Source organism: Platichthys flesus, chromosome 22 (genome assembly GCF_949316205.1).
Source record: "Platichthys flesus chromosome 22, fPlaFle2.1, whole genome shotgun sequence".
Taxonomy (NCBI): Eukaryota; Metazoa; Chordata; class Actinopteri; order Pleuronectiformes; family Pleuronectidae; genus Platichthys; species Platichthys flesus.
Genome location: NC_084966.1, coordinates 14,320,542 through 14,325,541, shown reverse-complemented (window position 1 = coordinate 14,325,541; position 5,000 = coordinate 14,320,542). Strand labels below are relative to the sequence as shown.

Below are 5,000 nucleotides of genomic sequence, written 5' to 3'. Positions count from 1 at the left end.
TACGGCCACACCAACCTGAATACGCCCGATCTCGTCTGATCTCGGAAGCTAAGCAGGGTCGGGCCTGGTTAGTACTTGGATGGGAGACTGCCTGGGAATACCAGGTGCTGTAAGCTTTTTTCCACTTTTACCTGACGTATTTACATGTATAAATAAGGTTCAGAGGGTGGACTCAAACGCTTACGGCCACACCAACCTGAATACGCCCGATCTCGTCTGATCTCGGAAGCTAAGCAGGGTCGGGCCTGGTTACTACTTGGATGGCAGACTTCCTGGGAATACCAGGTGCTGCAAGCTTTTTTCTTCTTTTACCTGACGTATTTACATGTTTAAATAAGGTTCAGAGGGTGAACTCATTCGCTTACGGCCACACCAACCTGAATACGCCCGATCTCGTCAGATTGAGTTCAGGTGTGCAACCAGGAAGTGAAGGGAGCAGGAAAACGTGTGTGTGCAGATCAGGCTGATATAGAAGCCTGGTGATTTCTTTTCTTCTGATTGATTTATATATGATTTTGACGAAATCTTAATTTAATTATAGTTGAAAACCTCCCCACAGCTTTTTTGCTGTTTGGGGAGGCCTTTTGTTTAACTAATGGACCACATGGCAGCAGACAAAGGACCGGAGCAGACAATGCCTAGCAGTGGAGTTGGAGCACTGGAGGGAGAAGGAAGGCATGGGATTGAGAAGCAGACAGAAACGGGAGGAGGACGTCAGAAAGAGTACGCGAAAGAGCTGACCGTGGACGTTGAGGTGGAGGGAACGCCAGTAATTTCCATGATGGATATTCTGCGGGAAGTTAAAGTGCAATGTGGAGTGGTGAGCGGGTGCCGTGTGAGAGGGAGAAACAACTTCGAAATTACCATGAAGGATGAGATGGGAAAGCGCAAACTGCTGGATGGCGTGCGCGTAAAAGGAGCCTTAGTGCACGCCAGAGAGATTGTGAACAGCGACATGGTGGTTTCTTTTATTGACTTGCCGGTGTATATGGAAGATGCCACAATACTGGGAAGGCTGGAGGAGTGGGGAGTACGGCCAATATCGGCTATCAAACGGCGCAAGTGGCCGGGGACGGAGATTGTGGACGGGACAAGATTTTTAAAAGTCCGCTTCAATGAGCAGGTACGATCACTCCCGTACTCGACCAAGTTAGAGACACTCAGAGGAGCGGAGTACTTTAGGGTAATACACGACCGACAGGTGCGGGTGTGCCGACTCTGCATCAAGCCAGGACACATCTTCAGGGAGTGCCCTGATTTCAAGTGCTTCAGGTGCCAGAAGACTGGGCATTATGCGCGGGAGTGTGAGGAACAAAACGCAGCGGCGAGAGAGGAGGAAGAGGAGAGAGGAGAACAGATGGAGGAGAAAGACGGAGAGAGCGATGACGGAAGGGGAGCTGAAGAGAAGGCGGAAGGTGGGAACGAGCAAGCTGAAAGAGAACGGGAAGGGCGGTATAGATCTGACAGCGGCGACAGTGTTGAGAAAGACGGTGACGAACAGATGATGGAGCAGGGGGGAAAAGCGGAGGACGATGATGCGGCGGAGGCTACAGACGATGAACGAGGGAGATCAGAACAACAGGTGGAAAAAATGGACGAGGAGCAAAGAAAGGAGGGCAGAGGACAAAAGAGAGGGAAGAAGAAAAAAGAACAGGGACTGACCGCCAAAAGGAAAGCAGAGGAGGAGAAGACACGGGGAGAGAATAAAGGACAGCGGTCTGGCATGTGAGTCTTGCTTTAGTTTGTGGTTTAAATATTTTCTTTCTTTTAGCTCTCATGACCACAGTAACTTCTGTTAATGTGAATGGTTTAAGGGACAGAGGCAAACTGAGGTCACTTTTAAATATATATAGAAGTGACATCCTATGCATACAGGAGACAAATTGGGATGACGTAAAAGTTATGGAGGTGAGGGAGGTGTGGGGGGGGGGGATTTATTATAATAACGGGGCTAAGAATGCAAGAGGGGTGGCTATAATGATTAAAAAACATAGGGTAGATGAGATAAAAGAGATATATAAAGATAGGACAGGGAGGATAATAGTAATAGAGTTTAAGTATCAAAATGTGTTGTTTAGACTAATTAATATATATGTTCCGAATATAGAAATAGATAAAAGAATTATAATAGAGGAGCTGAAAGGGCTATTGATTGGAAGATGTATAATAGTTGGGGACTTTAATACTAAATGTAGCAGGCTAGATATAGGGCAAGGTGTAGTGTTCAGATGGGAAAAATCGAGGGAGAACTTGTTAGACATGATGAAGGACAAGAATTTAGTAGATGTGTGGAGATATGAGAATCCAGAGAGGAGGGAATTCACCAGGAGACAAATGAGGGATGGTGTATTGAAACAAAGCAGGATAGATTTGGTTTTAACACAGGGAGAGAATATAAAACATATAGACAGAATAAGACATGAAATAAATGCACTGAGTGACCACGACGGGGTGAGATTCAGAATTAAAGTAGGGAGAGAGGAGTTAGGGGGAGGGATGTGGATTTTGAATGCAGGTTATATTGAAGAGGGCGAATATAAACAACAGATTAGGGAGTTATTAGATATGGAGAATGAGAAAATTAAAGAATACGTTGCCAATAGGGCAGATACTCAGATTGGGGAGATATGGGAGACGGTGAAGAATAAGATTAAATCAATAAGCATTTGGTACAGTAAGAAAAGAAAAGTGAAAATGATGAAGGAAGAGAAGGAGTTGAGGGAAAGACTGAGGGGAGAGCTGAGTAAAGCGGAGAATGATGAAGGTTACAGCATGGAGAATTATATAGAGGCAAAGATGGAACTTCAGGGATATGAGGCAGAGAAATGTAGAGGAGCAATTTTACGGAGCAAGGCAAAATATGCGCTGGAGGGAGAAAGGTGCACAGCGTATTTTCTGGGACTAGAAAAAAGCAAACAAAGCAGGACATATATACACGAAATCAGGAATAAGGAGGGGGAGGTAGTAGCGGACTATGTGGCCATACTGGAGAGGGTGCAAGAGTTTTATGGGGAGTTATATCAGAGAGGTGGATTAGAGGAGGACAGTATAGTGGAGGTACTGGATAGTGTAGAAAGCAAGCTGAGTGTGGATGATAGTGAATGGTGTGACAGAGATATAAATAGGAGTGAGGTGATGGAGGCAATAGAGGGCCTGAAGAGCGGGAAGAGTCCTGGGAGTGATGGGATAGGGATTGAATTTTATAAAGTATATAAGGAGCAGATGGCATCTATTTTAGTAGAGGTATTCAGGGAGACTGAGAAAACAGGGATAGTGCAGGGTAGGATGGTAGAAGGTGTGATTACCTTAGTGTTTAAGAAGAAAGGAAGTAAACTAGACTTGCAGAATTATAGGCCTATAAGTCTGCTAAATGTAGATTACAAAATTTTGACCAAGGTGTTGGCTAACAGAATAAAACGAGTGATAGGGGATATAATTAAAACATCTCAAAGTTATAGTATACCAGGTAGGGATATAGCTGACACAATAGCGACAGTTAGGGATACAATAGAATTCATGAAGAGAGACGGGGCCGGGGGAATAGCGTTAGCTATAGACTGGAATAAAGCGTTTGATAGGGTGGAGCATGAGTTTTTATTTAGATCACTGGTGAGATTTGGATTTGGAGAGAGATTAGTGGGGTGGGTGAGGAGGTTGTACGAGGGTGCAAGGAGCTGTGTCAAAGTAAATGGAGTGCTGACTGACAGATTTTGTCTAGGGAGATCGATAAGGCAGGGATGTCCACTATCGGCATTGCTCTATGCCATTGTGGCTGAGCCCCTGGCCTTACTAATTAAAAAGGACGCAAGAGTTCGGGGAATACAACTACCATCTGGGAGCGTGCATACAATAAATCAATATGCAGACGACACAACAGTAACAGTGAGGGATGGGAACAGTGTGAAAAGGGTGCTAGAATTGGCAGAGATATATGGGAGAGCTTCGGGCGCTAGAATAAATAAAGAAAAATCAGAAATAATGTATATAGGCAACGTAGAGAGAGAGGAAGTAGGTTTAAGGGTGGAGGATAGGTATATTAAAGTGTTGGGCATATATTTAGGTGTTGAAACTACAGAGGCAACTGAGGCAACATGGACAGGAGTCATCAACAAAATAAAAACTGTATGTGGGAGGTGGAAGGCAAGGAAGCTCAGGTTAAAGGGAAAGGTGACAGTGGTTAATAGTTTGCTACTATCAGGCTGTGTGTATGTGTTGTCTGTATTAGAAATGCCAATGTGGGTTAAAAATGACCTTAACAAAATTGTGTGTGATTTTATATGGGAGGGGAAGGGGGTTAAGATTGCACAGGGGACACTCGTGGGAAAGAGGTGTGAAGGAGGGCTGAATTTATTGGATATAGAAACAAAAAAGACAGCAGTAAGGATTAAAACGGTGAAGAAATATATTGTGGGAAGATATAAATATGGGTGGAAGGATTTCATGGAGAAATATATGAATGATGTGGGTGGCATAGGACAGTATGTGTGGTACATGGGCCTAAAGCAGTCAATGACGACAACTATACCAGAATTTTATAGAGAGGTCTTTGAAGCCTGGAGGAAATTCTTACCTAAGATGCAATATGAATGTGAGAGGATACAACCGTTGGTAAAACTGCCCCTGTTTCTAAACGAAAAAATTAAACACAATGGCAAAACATTGTATGAGCCCAGATTCATAGAGGGAGGGATTAGACAAATAAAGGACATCATTTATGAGGTCATCCCAGGATTCTTAAGGAATAATTGCATATATGATCAGGTATGTGAGCTGGAGGGGATGGAAAATAGAGAGAAAATAAATAAAATATATGAAAAGATTAAAACAAGTATACCCTTAGAGTGGGCCAAGATCATCAAAAGTGAATGTGTGGTGAAGGGAGAGACAAGCATGCCTGAGCTATATGTGATGGAGAATGAGAAAAAGATTAAAATGGGAGATATGAGTGTGAAGAAAGTATACAGATGGTTGATAGGGGATGTGATGAAGGAGCCGGCAGC

General features: G+C 43.8%; 1 protein-coding gene, 1 non-coding gene and 1 pseudogene across 2 annotated transcripts in view; all 3 read left to right on the top strand.

Annotated features, from left to right (window-relative positions):
• LOC133934810 (5S ribosomal RNA) overlaps positions 1–116 on the top strand; it is a 119-nt gene extending 3 nt beyond the window's left edge. The window contains exon 1 of the ribosomal RNA XR_009912978.1: positions 1–116. This exon is cut by the window's left edge and continues 3 nt beyond it. This is a non-coding gene — a ribosomal RNA (5S ribosomal RNA).
• The window catches only part of LOC133933439 (zinc finger protein 260-like), a 627,571-nt gene that overhangs the window by 503,589 nt on the left and 118,982 nt on the right, over positions 1–5,000 (top strand). The window lies entirely within an intron of this gene.
• Positions 179–297, top strand: LOC133938524 (5S ribosomal RNA; annotated as a pseudogene).